The sequence below is a fragment of the Zosterops lateralis genome (assembly GCF_965231275.1).
Source record: "Zosterops lateralis genome assembly, chromosome: 30".
Lineage (NCBI taxonomy): Eukaryota > Metazoa > Chordata > Aves > Passeriformes > Zosteropidae > Zosterops > Zosterops lateralis.
This window is the reverse complement of record NC_139790.1, coordinates 3,361,630-3,383,420: the sequence shown is the minus strand read 5'-3', so window position 1 is coordinate 3,383,420 and position 21,791 is coordinate 3,361,630. Positions and strand designations below refer to the sequence as shown.

General features: G+C 44.4%; 1 long non-coding RNA gene across 1 annotated transcript; it reads right to left on the bottom strand.

Annotated features, from left to right (window-relative positions):
- Window positions 1-17,645: 17,645 nt before the first annotated feature.
- Window positions 17,646-20,782, bottom strand: LOC310920557. Its single transcript, XR_014592002.1, has 3 exons — window positions 20,595-20,782; window positions 19,544-19,599; window positions 17,646-17,711 (listed from the first exon to the last, which is right to left on the bottom strand). It is a non-coding gene; the product is annotated as an uncharacterized lncRNA (long non-coding RNA).
- Between the last annotated feature and the right edge of the window lie 1,009 nt (window positions 20,783-21,791).

Genomic DNA, 21,791 nt, shown 5'->3' with positions numbered 1-21,791 from the left:
GCAGGTGATGGGTGGCTCAGGGGTAAAGACATTTCCCCATGGAAAGGGTGGTCAGGGCTTGGAGCTGCCCAGGGAGGTCTGGAGTGCCCATCCCTGGAGGTGTCCAAGGAATTCCTGGAGGTGGCCCTGAGAGCTCTGGGCTGGGGACAGGGTGGGGATCAGGTATAGATTGGATTCCATGGCCTGGGAGGGCTTTTCCGATGTCACCTGGATTCAAAAGCCTCCTGATGATCTTGTTTACACACTTCTCATGGAGTCTCTCACGAATGGAACATAAACAAAAGTAGATTGTTTTCATACCTCTCTGTGATGGACTTCTGAATTGACCACTGGGGTCAGAGGGGTGTTCCTCTCATCTACCAACCCTTGACCAAATTCCAGATCCCATAAAAACCCCAAATCATAATAAACTTCCTTCCTTCTTTGCTCACTTCAACCTGACTGGGTGCATGTTGTTCTTTCGTGTCGTAAATTGTGACATACCAACCTCAATGACTCCGAGATTTTGAGATATTTTACTTCCTAAATCATAAACTGACTGTTCCCAGCTCTGCCCCTGCCCAGCTCTATGGTCCTTCCGAGCTTGTCCGCCAGCCAGCTCTGCTCTTCAGATCCCACATAAACCAGTTTTCCTTTGGGTCCAGATTTCAGACAGAGACGTGACCTTGCTTGGAAAAAGGACTGGACTCACACTGGGTGGTGAAGAAGGTGTTTATTCAGGGTGAAAGCCCAGGGTGCCAAGAGCATGAGTGAGTCTTTTTGGCTCTTCTTCTTAAGTACAGGGGCGTTACTGACGGAAATGAGCGGGAGTGATTTAAGTACAGGGGGAATTGACATTGATATTTTGGGGTAAATGGGGATACCTGAAACCTTGGCTGAGCCATCAGGCTTTGCCAGGTGAAGAGGTGTCTTGTCTCTGCCTGGGCCAGCCCTGACACCTCCACAGGGAAGGGTTTGGTATCAGGATGAACCTCACTGACCCCTGTGGGTTCTTGTTTGCCCAAAGGAGTGAAGCAACGACAACAGGAAAGAAAGAAGGAGGCTGTTCTGGGTTAACTGCTGGCTTTATTCATCAGGGGATCTGCCCCAGCAGACACCCCTCAGCAGAAGCAGTGGCGGAAAAAGGCGAGGGGAAAAAGTGGGAAACCCCCCAATGTAACACCTTTTGTTGGGGGAGGAACTCAGGGATGGGTTTAACTGGGGACAGATCAGGGCCCAAGGGGGTCTGGCTCTGCAGGTAAATGACACACATTGTAACAAATCAATAACTCGGGTGGGGAGACAGCCAAAGTCTTGTCCAGTCACTTGGGGTCCTCACTGGAACTTTCCAGACTGTTGGGAGAGACCCCAAAGTGACAGACAAGGCCCAGGGGCTGGAAAACTTCTGAGTGACACATAACTGGGGTTGGGGTAAAACCAAAAAGGGTTGAACATGGGTGACATGGGGCCAACCATTACAACTTACAACAAACAATATAAAACAAGGAACAAATACATACATAAAACTGATAAAACCAAAACCACACCACTACAGCCAGGGTACTCAGGTACCCAGGTGTGTCTATAGGTAATGTACAATAGGGAATACAATACACTGGGACAGGGCTATTGAAGAGACAGACAATGGGGAGGGCCAGGCCTATTGGGAAGATAATGACAGGGATTGGGGAAAGGGGTGTAGGGGTGGATGAACCATTACAGAAATTCAATAATAAAAAATTATACAGAACTTTAGAAAACCCAAAATGCACACTGCAACAGAGCTGGGGAACCCCAGCCACAGCAGTGCTCACATTCACCCCTCTGACCTCCTGATTCTCCCTCTGTTTAGGGAACAGGAGCCTCTTCCCCCCCTGACCCTGCAGAGACTCAAACCCAGAGCAGCAGCAGGGTTTTTTGTGCCTGACACAAATCATTCCCGGGCAGTAAACCGGACAGGAGCAGTAATTACAGCAGCTAATGGCTGCTCCAAGCTGGGCACTGTGTGTACATTATCACAGTGATTCACTCGGGAACATCCCAACAACAACATTTCCTCTGGAATAACGCCCCTGCAAGGTCAAGCAAAAAAAACAAGAGAGCAGCAAGGAGGAAAATCTTTGAGATGAGCACTCGGGGAAGCATCAGCAATGCGGACAGCACCAAAGACTCTGTGGAGAACACGGGGTCCCCAGCTGAGTGCTGAGGCACAAACTGGTCAAGCAGGAGCATCTGAAGGCAATTGCTCCTTCCCCAAGCCATTGTAAGGGAATGATTATGCAAGCGGATGGAGAGGGGAGAATTAAATGCGGCGTGGGAGGACAGCAGCTCACTCAGTGATAAGATGTACTCTGTGCTTTTAATAAATAGCAACAAATTGCACATAACCAGTTAAAGTTGAGCGCTGAGGCAAGTGCTTTGCTGAACCAGGTCCAAAAAAACCTATTCTTGATCCTCGCTGGCTTTGAACAAAAAAAAAAAAAAAGAAAAATAATTTCAGTGAGCAGGAAGGTGCCAGGTTATTTCTTGTTATCTGACATATCTCAGAAAGGGAGCTTGTCACCAGCTCCTCAAATTGAGTCATCAGGCCTGAAATGCTTGGCTTAAAATACTCCTTTTTCTACTCAGTAGCATGTGCACGTCTGTGGTTCTGATGGAGGGTTTAATGCACGGTACAAAAGAATCCCTTTTTCCAACTGCAGCAGTGGAGCACAAAGTTCTCAGGAGAGGCACAGAGACCAAGGCTCCTCCTGGAGCAGAATTCAGGCTTGTTTCAGGTCTTGTTTTTATTATTATCCATAACCTTTTCACACAATCTGGCATGAAACAATTCTGACAAGTTTATTAAAGCCTTTTGTTGTTACACTTGACATTTATGAAGGGGAGATGATAAATAAGCAGAGGAATGACATGTTTGCCAGAAATGCAGACTCCGGCGAGAAAGGCTTTTCCCCAGCCTCCCTTTTAAATGAAATCTACCCTCTGCAGTCATTCCTGTCTCTGTAGGAAGGAAAAAAAAATCCAGTTTTTCTGCACTTGAACATCCAGCGTGATCCTGCTTTTGAATTCCAAACGTCACCACTTCAGTTTCCAAGCCACCGAGGTCTTATGCAAGTGAAGATTATGATTTTATTTAAGCAACAAGACAAAGGGCAGCGAGTTTTCAGTGCAGTAAAAAAATCATTAATGATGAAATAATTTTGATACCAGCTGGGCTGGTTTGGGAGGTCTTCTCTGCTCTTACACTGCAGCCACTGCCAGGGATCCACAGAGAAAACACAGAGGAGAGTCACTAGAAATCTGCATCACTCCACACACAGATTAGAGAATTATATGTGAAAAAATCTGCTCACATTACTCCATATCCCAAAGTTTTTGAGGCAGAAATAGTAAAAACGTAATTAGAATAAGGGTAAGCATTTTTTGGGTGCCTGAGGAGGAGCAATGGAGGCTCGTGTTGGGCATTGCTGAGTGATTTCCTTGTCGTTATTGGGTTATTTAAAGCATGGCACCACATCACAAATGGAAGTTTTCTGTGTCTGAAAATGGGAGTTAGGAAGATGGAAACTTCTTGTGGAAAATGGAAACTTCCCGTGGCACTTTCTGCCAGTAAAACATTAAAAAAATCAACAGTGCTCCATGGCCAGGCAGCAAGAGCAAATATAGTCCCCTCAGAATTCCCAGCACAGGGCTCTGGAATCCAGGAAAACTTGAATAAACTGGGAATTCTACTGCCAAGAACAGGAATTTTCTTTGGGATGGAAGTTCTGTTTTGGATTGTTTAATTTAATACTCTGAATTGGCCCCAAAAGGACCAATGTGAACAACAGAGGAGTGATCCAGCTGAGCAAAGGGCTGAGGCTTGTACCACCTTTGCTGCCCTTGGACAGTGCTGAGTGCAGGCAGAAATTCAGATTAGACTCCAGGAGATCAAAATTATCTTGTTAAAAATACAGGAGATATTCAGGTTTTCTGTATTTAAAAGAATGTTGAAATTCTGTCACAAAGCAAAGGCGTTAAAATATGGGGGTTTTTTTCTGAGACTACTGAAAACTCTCATGAATAGAAATATAATTATTGCTGGGAATCTTTAACCTCGTGCAGGAGAACAAGACAAAACCACCCAGCAAGTCCCAAATGTGATTTTGCACAAAAATCCTCCCCAGACCTTGCACCAAGGGAGGACTCAGTGTCAGCCAGCAAAGCCTAACAAGGTGATTTTCGTCCTCATCATGATTTAAAATGACAATAATTAAAATGATTTCAGTTAAGGAGCATCGGTTTTATTTTTATATCATTTAACTGTTTGGTTGTTAATCATTTTAAGAACTAAGTCTGCAGTATCTGCATCCTATAGAGGTTTTTTTGAGCACAAAATCCTTACCATAATCTCAAGTAAACCTGCACAGAGGCCCCTTTGATCTCTGCAATATTAAAATACTAACTACAAACACAATCAAAGTGAGATTAGAATTATTATCGCCCTGACAGTGCTAGAAATTATTTTGATTGTTACAAATTTAACTGAAGAAAAAAAAAAAAAAAAGAAAGGAAAAATGAGCTCAGCGTGTCCCTTGTTGGACGTTTTGCCTTTCCCTCCCAGGAATGTTCCAGGGAGTTCTAAATAACCCCAACGTACAGCACGGCTGCTTTTAAATCCACCTCACAGAATGTCATAAAAGTTTATTCAGAAGACAAATTTCACATCATCTGCAATCACACGGCACATCCCGAGGTCACAGCAGCCTGGGAGATTCTGCATTTCATATGCAGATGCCAATACCAGAGACTGGAAATGTATTAAATACTGAGGGAGTGCCATAAAAGCACATCTAACAGAGAAAAAAAATCCCTTTACAAGCAGCTGAGGGGCCAAACCTGGGCAAGGAAACAATTCTGTGACCTCTGCACATCCACAGGTGTTTGCAGGTACCTTCCCCTGGACTGCTTTGATTTAAAAAAATAAAAATAAAATAAAAAAGGAGCGGTGAGTGAGAGAAATCAAAGCTGCAGGTACTTAATTTGTGGCTCCCTTTGATGATCAAAGCCTCGCTCAGGGTTCACAGATTCTGATCTGACAAAGCCACGCTCTTGTCTGGAGCCCAATCTCAGCTCCATTCTCGGCGTGGAAATGGGGCAGAAAATCAGAAAATCCCACAATGGTTTGGGTTGGAAGGGACATTAAAACATCTCCTTCCACCCAAGAGCATTCTGAACAACAAAGCAAAACCCCAAAAAGCTTTTATTTAAAAGTTTTCCTTCTTGCAAGTTTTAAGGATGGTGTTGTATAACAGTGCAAATAGTGTGAAGTACTTGGCTGGAGTACTTCATACCCTTTAAAGTTTAAACCTACTTTACTTTCCTATTAATTCTTATCTCACAATGAAAAATAAAATTAAATAATTATAATAAGTTATAACATAACTTATATAATAACACATATATAATATAATATCTATAACATATATTTAATATAACATAATATGATATGATATATGTATTATATAATATATAATATATATTTTATAATATAGAATGTAAAATATAATGTATTATATATTGCATATTATATATTATATATAATACATTATACATAATAAACAATAAATTATACATTATATTATATTATATTATATTGATAACCTACAGTGTATTGTGTATTATATAATATTTATTATAATTATAATTAGATATATATTAGATAATAAATTATAATAAACCCCAGCATTTAGCCAACACTCAACCCACCACATTATTTACTACATTAACCATAAAAAATCTCAAATTACCAAACCAAACCCACTACACTAAATTACCATTTCCACCCAATTTCAACCTCAAACCACCACAAGCTCCAACCAGAAATATTCGAGCTCTGCCGGGCAATGCCCAGGCAGCTCCTGGGGAGAAGACAGATGATGGCTCTCACTGAATGAACATTTTTTGCTTTTTTTATTCCAGCCTTCTCTGCCTCTCCCCTCGGCCCGGGAGATGAGTCATTAATCCGGTATTTAGATGATGTTCTGAGTAGCCTTGCTGAATTCCTTCTGTGTTTTTTGGGCTGCCAGGACGTGCACAGAGCCATGGAGAAAGCTCTGAGGACTTTGCTAATTATCTGCGAGCAAACAACTGCTCCTCAGCTGGAGCAGCTCCATGGAAAGCCTTTGGTATTTTTAGTACAAAGTCTCGGCTGCTTTTTGGAATATTGCTTAGCTTTGGGTATTGAATTGTTGGAGCCTGAATTAAAGTGTTTTCAGCAGGGGTCAGGGCCACCTTTCCTGGTTCTGCCATCCCCCTGTGGTGTCTCACAAATAAATCCACTCCCAAACAGCCTTTCCTCAGGTGAGACTCCTAAAGGTGCAGGAGGAGGTGGGGATGCTCTTAAAATCAATTAAAACCAATCATTGATTGATCAGAGCTGCTGGTGCTCTAAACTGGGGAATTTTCTGAACTTAAATACCTTAAAAAATCTGTCCTGCTGCTCCTGCTATGGATATCATCGTGGCACTGGGCTGGGGAAGGTGACAGATGAAATGGTAGTTAGAAAATAAAATAGTAAAAACATGTTTTGGAAATGGAAAGTAATGTCAAGTAATGTCAGGTTCAGTCCTTGAAAAGAAACATAATGCAAAGCAAATTAATGGGGATAATGAGATAAATGGATCTGACTGTCAGGTGAGCCCAAATTAGTTCCCAGCTGGCTTAAAGGAATTCAGGGCTGTTAACCTTAAATTGGACAAAAATTCTATTTTAATTAGCTCAAGCAACAGTTAAACAGCAATGGCATTTGAGAGAGCAGGTGAACATTTCTCATCCTTCACATTTCCTCATTCTGAGGTGATTTTGCTGATAAGGTGAGGACTGACACAGGCCATCAGTGCCTTTCCTGCAGCGCCTCCAGCAACCGCCAAAACAAAATTCCCCGAGTTTGTGACCCTTTTCTGGAATAATCCACCACTCACAAGGTCAGATGGGTACAAACCCCACAAGGGGAATAAATGGAGCTGCAGAGGCAGAGCTCAAACCCTACTGCACTGGAAATGTCTTTAAAAGAGAAATTTGGGATTTTAAGTGTTTACACGAGCAAGGAAAAGGGTGACTGTGGGTTTGCACAGCTCCCAGCCCCTCTTTAGGGACCACAGGCCCCTCCCCGCAGGGCTGAGGGAAAACAATCCTTTACTTTGCCTCAGACCTCAGAAATGATCTGGGTCATTCATGATCCTGCTCTTTCCAGGTCCCTTTGAATGGATCCACACAAGAAATGTTCAGGTTAAAATGTGGAACCAGGTGATATTCCCATTGCTTTGGCTTTTTCCAAGGATTTCCAACCTCTCCTTTTCCTCAGACCTCAGAAACGATCTGGGTCATTCATCAGCCTGCTCTTCCCAGGTCCCTTTGGAAACATCCACACAAAAAATGTGCAGGTTAAAATGCAGAACCAGCTGATATTCCCATTGCTTTGGTGTTTTCCAAGGACTCCCAACCTTTCCTTTGCCGCAAACCTCAGAAATGATCTGGGTCATTCATCAGCCTGTTCTTCCCAGGTCCCTTTGAACGGACCCACACAAAAAATGTTCAGCTTAAAAGGTGGAAGCAGGTGATATTCCCATTGCTTTGGTGTTTTCCAAGGACTCCCAGCATCTTTGCCTCAGACCTCAGAAATGATCCAGGTCATTCATGATCCTGTTCTTCTCAGGTCCCTTTGAGCAGATCCACACAAGAGATGTTCAGGTTAAAATGTGGAAGCAGGTGATATTCCCATTGCTTTGGCATTTTCCAAGGATTCCCAACCTCTCCTTTTCCTCAGACCTCAGAAACGATCCAGGTCATTCGTGATCCTGTGCTTCCCAGGCCCCTTTGGACAGACCCCACAAGAAATGTTCAGGTTAAAATGCAGAACCAGGTGATATTCCCATTGCTTTGGTGTTTTCCAAGGACTCCCAACCTTTCCATTTCTCAGGGCAGCTGAGCCCTGGTCACCACTCCCAGTTTTACAGGAACACCCAAAGAGGATCCTGCAGTTACGGGGCAGGTTCATGGCAGAGCATTTCTGTTTTCCCTGCAACTCCTTTTTCCTTCAGCTGAACAATCTGCAATTCACAGAAGCACAAACCAGCCAAGTTTCTGCCTTCCAAACCCCCCTTGCCAGGAGACTCAAACATTGTAATTCTCCACTCTGCCTTGTGCCTGCTGTGCTCCCAGAGGAGCTCAGAGACAGGCACTGAGTGCCCCATCAAAGTCTGTGTGTCCTGAGGCTCCCCACGAGCTCCCTGTCCTACCCCTGGGCTGGGCACTGTCAGCAGCTCAGGGAGAAATCAAACCCAGCTCGAGTCCTGACTGATTCTCTGCCATGGGGCCAAGATGTCCTGTCTGATCTCTTCCTGACAGCTCCAAACCCGAGTTCCTCCTCCTTGCACGTGTCAGGAAAATGACCTTTCCTCATCTCCCCAGGTCCTTCATCTCCGTCTGCATCACACTTCATTTTTTTTTTTTTTTTTTTTCCTTGTTGCTTGCTTGGAAGGAAGGGAGGTGCCCAAAATAGCAGAGGATATTCACATTACAGCTGCACAAACCACCCAGCATTTCTCCTGCTGAGCTGCTCTGTCCCATCTCACTCCTTTTCTGGCCCAGGGAGATTAGGGCCTTTCATTACCAGGTGAAATAATTCCCCTCTGCAAAATTGATCAAGTTCTTTGCCACCTTCCAGAAGAAAGAGGATCTATTAAACATGGATTATTAGCAATAATAAATGCTTCAAACCCCTGGGCACTGCTCACCAGCCACAGGAACAGCATTATCATAAAACCCACATTCTTAAATTCTAAAGGAATAAAGCTGGGAGCTGGATTGGTGGCAATGGCAGGGATATCTATCAGGGAAGCCCATTATGATGAAGAGAAGCACTTAGAGCACAGAAGGGCTCTGACAAAAAGCAGTCAAAACGTTTTCATCAAGGATAATGGATCTGCTCTGCAAATCCCGGCTCACAAACACCCCAACACACACACACACAAAAGCCTCGCTCCGTTTTATTTGCCTCTTGTTCAAGTGGTTACAAGAATGTTGAGTTAATTTTTTCCCCCCTTTCTTCCCTTTGAGCAGCGGCTCACACAGAGAGCTCAGGGCCTTTCATTCCCCAGCTCAGCCACTTATGGATCCTCATCCCTGTTCCATCAGCTGCAGCCAGAGCTCAGAGTGATCCATGGGCAGCCCCTGGCTCCTCTCTGCCAGCTCAGGAGATTTTCTGCTGCTGCTCTGCCTGAAGCCTCAGCCCCACAAAGGGGAGGGGAAAGGAGGAAAAAGGGGATTTTTGCCCCATTCAGGTGAGATCCCACCTGCAGAGCTGCTCCAGCCCTGGGCTCCCAGCACAGGGAGGACCTGGAGGGGTTGGAGAGAGCCCAGAGGAGGCTCCGGGATGGGCAGAGGGATGGAGGAAACGCTGGGAGGGCTGGGATTGTCCAGGCTGGAGAGAAGAAGCTTTGGGGTGACCTCATTGTGGCCTTGAAGGGCCTGAAGGAGCTGACAGGAAAGATGGAGAGAGACAATTTCCCAGGGACGAGTGACACAACAAAGGGAATGGCTTCAAACTGAGAGAGGGAAGGGTTGGGTGGGATATTGAGAAGGAATTCCTCCCTATGAGAGTTGTGAGGGGCTGGGATGGAATTCCCAGATTTGCTGTGGCTGCCCCTGGATCCCTGGCAGTGCCCCAGGCCAGGCTGGAGCACCTGGGACAGTGGGAGGTGTCCCTGCCATGGCAGGGGTGGCCCTGGGTGGGATTTCAGGTCCCTTCCCACCCAAACCACTCCAGGATTCTGGAATGATTCAGACACTCAGGTTAGAGTTGAGCAGATTTGATCAGAGGCCTCTCAGGCTCTGTCACCAAATAACTTCACAGAAGCCTAAATAAGGATTTAATATTTTTCAAACTGTGTTTTATCCGCCCTGCAATCCCCACCACAGCCACACCCTCAGCCTCAAAGTGCTGATTTGGGGAATAATTCTGGTAACTCCTCCCATGTCCAGAGTGACCAGGGGTGACACAGAGCAGAGGAACAGACCCCAGAGAGGAGCAGCTGCTTTTCCCAACCAGCTTCAACTGATCCCTGCAAAAGGAATCCATTGGGGGAATCCTCTTGAGACAGAGATGGTTTGGTTTCTTGTGCTAAACCTATGAGACTGATTTAAAAAAAAGAGAAATGCAAGGGGGAAAGAGCTGAAAGCCAAAGCAGGATCCCTCCCCATACAAATCCTGACAATTCCGAGATATCTGAACAGCAGAGGAAGCAAAAAATACAAACTAAAATAATTTCAACTATTTCTCTTTGCCTTTCTCCGAGCATAAAAGGGAACAGAGATGAGTCAAGCTGCAACAGCTTCTTGGAAGGGCTGGTAATTGATTTATTTTTATAGCCTTGTTTTGTCCCCTTCCTTCCTCTAAGACACAGAGAGGGAAAAAAAATTGGGGAAAGGGCAAAATAAGTCAGTCTGGCTGGTGAGTCCCACAAGCAGAAAATTAAACCAGGATGAAAAAAAGCCCCACAAGGAGCCAGAGGCTGGGGAAGGGTCCCTGGACAGTCACTGTGTGTTTTATGGGAATTGTTCCATGCACTGCTGCCTCACTCTGCACCTGGGGGAGCACATGGGGAAATTTAGAGACCAGGAAGAAATAAACAATCTCACTTTTTTTTTTTTTTTTTTTTTTTTTTTTTTTAAGTTTTAGTTTTGTTTTGTTTTGTTTTTTTTTTTTTTTTTTTTTTTTTGTTTTTTTTTTTTTTTTTTGTTTTGTTTTGTTTTGTTTTTGTTTTTGTTTTTTTTTGTTTTTTGGGGGGGTTTTTGGGAGGGGTTTTGGTTTTTGGTTTTAAATTACTGAAAAATAATAAAAATTCAGTTCTCATCAGTAATTCAGCAGTGGAAGTGAGCTGGAGGAGGGAGAGAAGTCCAAAGGCTTTTGAACCTGCTGAGAGTCATCAGTGAACTCCTCCAAAGGGTTTTCCAAAGTTTGTCTCCAGGCTGGACCCAGCTGCAGGAAATCAGAACCCACAGAGGGAGTTTTTCCCCTCAATATATTATTGTAAAAACAAATGGATCAACTGAGGGTCCAGGGCAGGTCCTGGATCACTGAATCATCCACTTCTCTCTCCAGGTCCTGCATCCCTGGATCCACCAGCACAGTCCTTGCTGCTCCAACACTTACATTTCATCTCCATCAGACTGCTGTGAATAAATCCATTAAAAATCCATGAAATTCAGGATTTGAGCTACAAGCAGAGGGAAACACAAACAGAGCTTTGGAAGAACCAACAGCTGAGCTCAGAGACCTTTTTGTGCTGCACATTTATCCCGGCGTTCCCTGAGTTCAAGGGATCTCACAGGTTTTCATACATGACTGTAGGTTTTTTTTTTAAAGGGTTTCTGCATTTCATTTTCTTCCTTTCTTGTTTTTGCTGCCTTTCATGGCTCTTCTGCCTCCTGCAAAACTCTGAAGTGTGTACTTGGTTAACAAGAACTAACTTCCCAAAGGAAATATTCCTCTCAATTGGAATTCAAGCTCTCCCGAGACAAACTATTGCTTATAGAAATGGGAGAAGGAAATAAAAGGAGTTCAGATTTGGGCTTCAAAGGTCTGCTTTCCATATGGCAATAAAAATATATCAAACAGAACTGTGTTTGAGGGCTAAGCAGGAAAGAAACACAGACTGTGCACAAAACTCCTCCAGCCCAAACAGTTTTATTCAGCCCCTCAGAACAGATCCTTCAACTCCAGCCCTGCCTCACATCCTTGCCCCATTTATTCCCTGCATTTCCAATATTCCCAGAGACACTTTAATCACCACACTGTGCTTTAATTGTTATTCACATTTAGATTATATGGTAATCCTGCAGCCAGAAGTCAATATTAAATTACTGCCCCGGCCTGCTGAAGTGTGGTGTGTGTGGGGAGAGAACAGAGCTGAAATGTGCTTTAAAGTTTCAGTCCAATTTTATGTCCTAAATACTCTGGAATGTTATGAAAGGCCTGTAGCATCACACCATATATTGCTGTCACCCCACAGGCAGCTTTATAGGAACGTTGCAGAGTGTATTGAACTCATTGCAGGGGATGATAATTGAAATTACAGCGAGAAACTGCCCGTTGTTAATAACCCCAGCCTGGTTTGGGGGTGCCATCCATCCACATTCCCTTGTTTTTGGTGCTGGGCTGGATGGTCAGAGACAGATACACAGGAGGAGAGGTGGGAGTTTGACTGTGCAGCTGCTGCAGAGAGCCAGATCCTCACAGAATTCCAGAGTGGGGTGGGAGGGATCAGCCAGTCCAACCCCCTGCCCAGGCAGGGCCACCTGGGACACAGCCAGGTGGGGCTGGGATGTCTCAAACAAAGAGAGACAGACTCCACATCTTCCCTGGGCAGTTCTTCCAGGGCTCTGCCACCCTCAACACAAAGAAACTCCTCCTTTTATTGAGATGAATACTCCTGTTTTAATTCTTGGCCTTGCCCCTTGTCCCTTGTCCCATCCCAGATCCCCACTGAGCCAGATCCTCACAGAATTCCAGAGTGGAGTGGGAGGGATCAGCCAGTCCAACCCCCTGCCCAGGCAGGGCCACCTGGAGCAGGTGACACAGGGACACACCCAGGTGGGGTTGGGATGTCTCTCAAGCAGAAAGAGAGACTTCTCATCCTCCCTGGGCAGTTCTTCCAGTGCTCTGCCACCCTCAACATGAAGAAATTCTTTCCTTTATTGAGGTGAAATTTCCTGTTTTAATTCCAGCCTTGCCCCTTGTCCTGTGTCCCATCCCTGGGCCCCGCTGAGCCGGATCCTCACAGAACCCCAGAACGGAGTGGGAGAGATCAGCCAGTCCAACCTTCTTCCCAGGCAGGGCCACCTGGAGCAGGTGACACAGGGACACACCCAGGTGGGGTTGGGATGTCTCAAGCAGAGAGAGAGACTCCTCATCCTCCCTGGGCAGTAATTCCAGTGCTCTGCCACCCTCAACATGAAAAAAATTCTTGCTTTTATTGAGGTGGAATTTCCTGTTTTAATTTTTGGCCTTGTCCTGTGTCCCATCCCTGGGCACCTCCTCTGAGCCCTGCCCCACCCAAACCCAGCCAGGGCAGCTCCAGAGCCTTGGGATGCAGCTCTTCCAGATTTCCCCAGTGGAGAGCTGGGCTCCAAACACAGGTTTTTATTTAATTTTCACCGGGGGGATGGAGCACGACTGCTGTCAAACCCAGCCAAGCACAAGTTCACCACCTGCTCGGCCGAGGAGGCTCAGCCATCCCTCAGGGATGACATCCTGCTCTGGTTTTGTGCCTCGGTGCTCCTGCACGAGATTGGAGCTGGCAAGGGCGAGAGATGGAGTGGGGTTTAATGTTTGCTGCACGGCTCATAAACACCCCCTGGATTCCCTGCTGTCCCTGTGCTGCTGCTCCACAGCAGGACAACACGAGTCAGTGAGGCAGGAAAACAGATCCAGGCTGAGGGTTCTGCTGGGGGAAGGGGAAATCTCCAGCTCTCCTCGTGGCAAGAGGGCCAGGTGTCTCGGGTTGCAATGGAAGATGTAACCAAAAGTGTGTATTTTATTGCCATCTGTTAAAACCAGCTGGGGAGGTGTTTTCTTTATCTCTTACATGACCCATCCCTTATAACTCCAGGGTGATATCTTCTATTAGTGAGCCAACCATTCAAACCAGCTGGGGCCGTGTTCTTTATCCCCTCCAGGCCCCACCCTCCCCCCAGGGGATCTCTGCTGCCCATGGCCCATCCAGGCTCACTGCAGGGCTGAGACAATTCCATCAGCCCATGGGGAGATGCTCCACCCAGGGGGAGGAGCCCAGCATTCCCACCTGGATCAAACCTGGGAGTCACAACCCCAGCACAGCCTGTTTGGATTCCCAGAGGGAGACCAGACCCAGCTCAGCACCACTGGACCTTCTACAGGATCATCTCTGCTCCAGCAGAACCACAGCTGGCACTGCAGGAGGGTTTATTTGGATTGACACCAACACCATGACCAACAGAGTGTCAGGTTGTGTTCTCTGTTAGTGGTTTTTTTTTTTTTTTTTTTTTTTTTTTTTTTTTTTTTTTTGTACTACTGGATTTTTATTTTAATTTTCCTAGTAAAGAACTGTAATTCGTGTTCCCATATCTTTGTCTGAAAGCCTCTTAATTTCAAAATTATAATAATTCGGAGGGAGGGAGTTTACATTCTCCATTCCAAGGGAGGCTCCTGCCATCCTTAGCACTCACCTGTCTTTCCAAACCAGGACACCAGGGAACGAGGAGAGGACTTGTGTCCCCCTGTGTCACACCAGCTGTGCACAAACCTCTCCAGATATTCCTTCCTTGAGAACACAACCTGGAGAGTTTTCCTCTAAACCCCCAGGTGGGAATTTCCTCCTTTCAATTGTCTGGACAGAACTGAGACACACATTCACCTCCCCTTGCCTATCACAGGGATGTGACTCGGGACCCTGAACCCAAAGTTTCTGTCCTTTCTGATTTTAAACAAATCCAGCAGTGCAAATGTGTCACACACTCTGAGAGCTCTGCCAGAGCTGCACCAGAGAAATGAAAATATCTTCACTTTAACACTGAATCCTCCTATTTCTGTGCATTTTGTGCTCCACTTCTGCTCCACAACCACATTTCTCTGTCATATCCCCAGTTATACTTTTACCCTCTATACTCATTCTATATTATAAAATTATAAAAAGGTTCCTGGAAATATCACTACATTAATTTATTTTATTTGGTGTTGCCACTTGTCCATGTTTCAAAGGCATTTTCAATTCCTGCCTGGGGAATGTCCCTTTCACCAACAGCTTTCAATTTAAAATTCAAGGCAAGCCTGTGTTCAAGTTTTTTTGAAACCTGCTTAAACCTAAGCACATTCTACTCCCAATTATATCCTTTGATTATCTTGATTCTGATTTAACGCTGATCAGCAAAACCTAAATGTTGCAATTTCTCTCTCTCTCTTTTTTTTTTTTTTTTTTTTTTTTTGGTTCTTGGAATTATTCTCAGGCCAACAGCAAAACACCAGGTGCCAAAACTACCATGAAATAATGCAAAATTCTCAATATTTCCCAAACTCAGGCTGTGTTTTAAACACTTCATGTAAAGAATTACCCTTAGATATTTCTTAATTGTGTAGCAGAGAGAAATCAGTGTAAAACTGGGAATTCTTTCCTGGGGATGAAGGTCCTGGCAGGAAGCTGTGATTTCTGCATCCCTGCAAGTGTCCAGGGCCAGGACAGACACCTCTTCTGTCACACCCAGAACAATCTCTGCAGATGCAATTCTGTTGTAAATACTGCCTGATCCCAAATATTAATGGGATACAGAACCAGCATAATTCTGGCTAAGGTTAATTTATTCTACGCTACTAACACAGGATTCAAAATATAATAAACCCCCCTGGTCTAATTGCTATTGCTGTAAACTCAAATGATTGGTGACAGCTTTACAGTCACCTGCTGCAGGAAGGGGATAAAGCCCGTTATTAGCAGATGATGATCTAAAAGTACCTATGGAAGAAAGAGATTTTTCTTACAGATATCCTGCTAAAGGCAGGGGGAAAGGCTTTTTTACATGGAGTCAGACAAATCCTCACCAGAGTCAGGAATATTTGAAATTTGACCCCTCCCTGGGGCTGGAAATATCCAACAATGTTAAAAAAAGATTGGATGTGGCCATGGTTTAGTTGAGGTGTTAGGATTGGGTTGGACTTGATGATCTTGAAGTTCTCTTCCAACCCAGTGATTCTGTAATTCTGTGATTTATACACTGCATGGAAATAATAATAATAATAACAACAATAATATGTATATATATATATATCTCACTGTGAAAGTTTGGGATATCTTTGGGTATGTGTGGCTTAGAAAAACTATCATATTCTAGTTATACCCATGTAATGATGTTATTTATGGAGAGGTTTTGCTCTCATTTGGGGCTGACAGCAAGTGTCAGTTGGGAAGAACATTTGGGATGTCAGGACGAGGCAGAGGCTGTGCAGTGTCTGGTATTGCACTGGTTCAAGCTCTGGATTTCTCTCCTTTAGCAGCTCCTCATGTTCTGGATCCCTGACACTGTTTCACACCACAAGGACACAGACTCTGAGATTCAGGAGGCTGAAAATGACTCCTTTATTTCTGGGCTGTGTCTCCCTTTTCTACTATTTCACACAGACCAATTGGATTGGTGACACAAAGACAAACCTCTTCACTCCCATTGGGCAGAGCAGAGGGACAGCAAGGAGAAGTCCCTCCTGGGGAAAGGAATGAAGAACAAAGTTCCAGTTCCAAAACCATTTCTCCTGTTTACAGAAAATTCCCTGGGAAAAGAATTTCAGAAAACCAAAACACCTCAGGGATGAGACCCCTGTCCAAAGGCCTGTGTGACATCCTGGGTGAGGCTCCAGCCCCTTCCCTGTTCCAGAGCCAATTCCCGCCCCATTCCTCAGGAAGGTGTTGCCCCAATCTGCCTCTGCCTCACTCCAGGAGGAGTGACCAGGCAGGAGACCAAGGAAAACCAGCTCCAAGCAATAAAGTTTCCCTCTACTCAGTGATTTTACGAGGATACTCATGTCCAGAAGCTCACAAAGTCAGGGTTGCCATGTTAATTCTCTAGCACAGGGTGTTGCATCCAAAGCTTGGCTTAATATTTTATTAATACAGAACCAGAGGACACAGCCTCAAGCTGCACCAGGGGAAATAGAAGTTGAATGTCAGGGAAAAATATTTTTACAGAAAGGGTGATAAAGTATTGGAATTGTCTGCCTGGGGAGGTGGTGGAGTCACCATCCCTGGATGTGTTTAAAAAAAGATTTGATGTGGCCATGGTTTAGTTGAGGTGTTAGGACTGGGTTGGACTTGATGATCTTGAAGGTCTCTTCCAACTCAGTGATTCTGTAATTCTGTGATTTATACACTGCATGGAAAAAAAAATTATAAATATATATATATCAAGAGGAAAAAGCAGAGCTCAAATTCCCTCAGAATAACTCTCTCTTGTGATTATACACAGCCATATTTTTATGAAATTAATCTTTGGGGGATGAAAAGAAAAAATTAAAAAATTATAAAAACACTAAACAAGGTTTTTATTAGCTTTTAATTAAGTGCATTTGCTAAAGCCTGAATTATAATTTTAGATTTTTAAGTACTTTAAACTGAAGACGAGATAGTTGGGGGTTTTTTGGCAAATGTAAAACTTGCATTATGTCTGTGAAGGGACTGGGGGTGAGGAGGGAGGGGGGTTACACATCCTGCCACACCAAGGCAGTTTTCCAGGCTCTCCCAAAGGGAATCCAACCTCTCCTGGAGCAGCTCTGCTCCAAAAATCCCCCAAGAAAAAACTCTCCCAGTGTGTGGATTGATAGGTAGAGTAGTGCCAGCCTGGTGGAGATGGTAATTATTAATTCTGCCAATTCCACAATCTGGAGGTTTCCAAGTGTTTTGCAAACACGAGTCGATTCAGTTTCATAGTTGTTTTCAGTGTGTAATTAAATCCTCTCACCTTTCCCCAGCCAGGGAAGCTGAGGAATTCCAATCCTGCTGAGGGGGAGCTTGGCTGCCTGGAGATGGATCCCTGGGGAAGGCTCTGCCCAGCCCAGCTGCAATCCCTGCCTGTTCTGCAGCACCTGCAGCAGTGCACGCTCAGCTCCAGTGCACCAGGTCAGAAAGAGGATTTTAGGGATGTTTCATTCCAGAGCACAGCCTCTTCCAGGACTGCAGAGAAATAAGGCTCAGGTTGTGCCAGGGAAGGTTGAGATTGGATTTCAGGGAGAATGGAAGAGTTTAACACTGGAGGAGTGGGACTGAGAGATGAGAGCCTGATTCTCACCTCTAGACACGCATTTTATTGTTGGGAGGGTCCAGGTGTGCTCTTGTTCATGCCAGCACTGCAAAAAAAAAAAAAAAAATAGGCTAAAATATAATAAATTCTTTCTAAATATAAATAAATAAATTCTTAATATATAAAAGGTTGTTAAACCTTGGAACAGAGTCCCAGGGAGGAGTGGAGCCCTCAGCCCTGATGGGGGTTCAGAATTCAGGCAGGTGTGGCACCTTTTGATGTGATTTATGAGCACCCAGGGCTGGAGGTTGGGCTGGATGATCCTGGAGGTCCTTTCCCTCCTGAACGATTCTGTGACTTCAGGAAAAGGGGGATCTCTGTTGGGCACTGAACCACAGAAGATTAAAACCCCCAGAGCAGCGGCACCAGCTCCGTGTCCAGCCTGCCCCCCCAGCACAGCACAGCACAGGCAGGATTTGTGCCTGTGCACCCTTGTCCTGCCCTCTGCAAGGAGGATCAGTCCTCTCCAATGTGCTTGGACACCTCTGTTGTGAGCAAACTGCATTTGAAATAAAAAACAAACAAAGCACCAAAGCATATTAAAGCAAACATTAACAGTTGGGCTAAAAGGCAGGCGAATCTAAAGTTAAGTCTGTAACTCCATCCTGTGGTATGTGGGTATTACAGCACATTTCTTTAAACTCAGGGACACAAATATTCCTGTTTCACTCTCTGATTTGCCTGGGAATTAGAGGAGCCTTTCAAAATTTCCTTTGGAATATCTTTCCTCATGCAGGTGAAATACGTATAGTGAGCATTGTCAAATTGTTCAGGTCGTTCTTCTGTGACTTCTTTGGGATATTGGAGGAGAAGAGATTTGGCCTGAGCTTGTAAAACAGCACAAAATCCAGGTGGACACAGGTTCTTGAGGCAGGTCTCCAGTCTGGCTGAATCCCCTCAGGTTCTTGATTTAATTTTACACATGGAGCACCTTGAGGAAGGGGATTATCTGCACCAGCTTCACCACACCACTGGAAAAAAAATGAAATCTGTTTTTAAGGAGATGCCATTTGAAAATGCAAACCCTGCCAGGGCAGGGATGTTGGAGAAGAGGTTTGTCCTGAGCTTGTAAAACAACACAAAATCCAGGTGGACAGAGGTCCTTGAGGCAGGTCTCCAGTCTGGCTGAATCCCCTCAGGTTCCTGATTTAACTTTACACATGGAGCACCTTGAGGAAGGGGATTATCTCCACCAGCTTCACCACACCACTGGAAAAAAATTCCAATCTGCTTTTGAGGAGATGCCATTTGAAAACACAAACCCTGCCAGGGCAGGGATGTGTGTTCCAGCCAGCCAGGTGGAAAAGAAACCTGGATCAGGATACCCAGTTTCAGCATGCATTGTCCTCAGAGGATGGAGGAGTTTGGGAATTTGTCCTGATCTCAGGTTGGTATTTCAGTGTTTTATTTTATTTTATTTTATTTTCATTAATCCCTTCCATCTCTTCCCAGTGGTTTGAGCCAGGCTGGGCAGTGCTGGGGGCACACAGGGACCTGTCCTGCTCAGGGGTGGGGACACACAGCTCTGCCTGGAACCCTTCAAAGCCTTTCAAACCCCACCTGGAGCTTGGCTGTTTATTTTAATCAAATATTTCTGAGCAATATTTGCCTTGAAGTCCCAGTGCCTGGAATGTGAGGATGTGTCATTTTAAACAGCAGCAGGAACCAGAGGAGTGAGACTGAGGGACAAGAGCCTGATTCTCACCTCTAGACACATTTTATTGTTGGGAGGGTCCAGGTGTGCTCTTGTTCATGCCAGCACTGCAAAAAAAAAAAAATAGGCTAAAATATAATAAATTCTTTCTAAATATAAATAAATAAATTCTTAATATATATAAAGAAATAAATTATAAATATATATAAATAAATTCTTTCTAAATTGCTGCCACTGATCTGAACTTCTGCTCCTCCAGCAACGCAGAGTCCCCTTGTTGTGTAAATGTAACAAATCCCTGCCTTGCAGAGGGTCCTTTGGGCTGGATAGCCCCTTCTCCATGTATTTATGTTATTTTATTGTATTTTATTTTATTTTATTTTATGGCAGGATGTGCAATGACAGGACAGGGAGGAGCAGTTTGAAATGGAGACGGGAGGTTTAGATGAGATTTTAGGATGAAATTCTCCCCTGGGAGGGGAAAGCTCTGGCACAGGTTGTCCAGAGAAGCTGCTCCATCCCTGGAAGTGTCCAAGGCCAGGTTGTCCAGCTGAAAATTCCTGACCATTCCCAGTGCTTGTGCCTCTGCTGAGACACCACATGGAACAAAAAACATTTTGGTGAAAAGACAGAAAAACTGCTGGTGAAAGGCATTAAAGAACGCCTCAGTCACTGCCTGGACAACCAAAGTGGATGAGTGGAATGAAAATATCACCTCCCACCTCCTCTTTTTCCTTTAGTTTGTCCAGCTCACTCATCCTCTTGTTTTGCTGCCTGTTACACAAAGCCAAACTTAATTCATAACAATAAAAACAAAAATTTAAAAAAAAAAAAAAAAAATCCTGCTTGCTACAACATGTTACCTTCGCATTTTTTTTCCTTAGGCAACTTCTCAACGTGATGATTTTTCAGCTCTAAACAAAGCTCCTGCTGAAAAGAGCTCTGAGTGACAGTGGAAGGAGAGGAGCTCCATCACAGCTGTGTGTACCCACAGAAATTTTTAAGGCAGACAAGCAAAGGGAAAAGCAATAGTTATCCACCAAAACAAAGCAGCGCCTCTTGAAAGGAAACATCACAGCAAATAGCAGAGATTTTCACTCACCCAGACATTAAAAAGAAATCCTTTTCACTTAGCTGAAAAAAAAAAAAAAAAGAGGCAATCATGTGTCTTGATTTCCCAAGCACAAGGAGTTGATATTGAAAGAGAGGCTGTCAATTTAGCTGGAGACAAGAAATGTCCTTTTATAGCAGTGTTTAACATGCACTCATGAATTCTGTATGAACACAGGCGTCCTTGTTGGCTGCTGGAGTGCTCATTCCAGGCACTGCCAGGCAGGAATTCAAACATGTTTTAGCAGGGCTGGGAAGGAGCACCACCAGTGAATTTTCAGAGGAACAAAACGCAGGTGAGTGACTTTGCTGAGAGCCCTTTAACAGCCTGGCAGCAAAAATGCTCAACAGCAACAACGAGTCTCAATGTGGAGGGGTTGGATTTAACCCCTAAACCTCAATGAAGAGCTGGGAAAACAGAGGAGATTTCCAGAAATGAGGAGTGGGATGGGAGAGGAGACAGCAGGGACTTCTGATGGCTTTGCCTTCCTTCACCTGCACTTGGCTGCTCCTGGAATCAGAGCAAGGAAAATCCCTCTTTTTCCACCTTTGCTGTAACTGAGAATTCCTGTGTTGCTGGGAAGGTTTGGCTGCTCAGTTTAATTTAGTATGGAGCAATTTAAATCAACTCCCTGTGAGAAGGACACAACTTTCAGCCAGGACAGTCCTGGAAAAGACCAAAGCAATTTGCTGATTAATTAAAACAGAGATTACTAAATTTGCTCATTAATTAAGATAGAGAACCTAATGGTAAGATTACAATCCTAATGTTACACCTCTTATTCTTTGGGTGGTTCTAACCAGCCAAACAACATTAGGATTATTTATTTCTTTTAGGATTATTTAGGATTTTATTTTATTTTAGGATTTATTTGTTTTAAGATTCTATTAGGATTAATTATTTCTTTTTTTTAAATAAAATTTAAGAAAACACAATCCTCAAACAGTGAATTTTCACTTCCTGTCAGAAACCTGTTTGGAATGAAGATTGAGCTTGTTCTAAAGAGAAGGAAACTTCTCTCATCCAGATTTGTCTATTTAAGCTGATGTCAACCTCAGCTTTAATTTCTGCCTCTTCCCTCTTCCTCCTTTTCCCTGTGCACAGCCCAGGCTGCTGTGACGAGCCAAGGAAACAGGAGCATCCCAACCTCTCCTTAATCATTTCCTAAACCACCCTGAAACCTCTGCT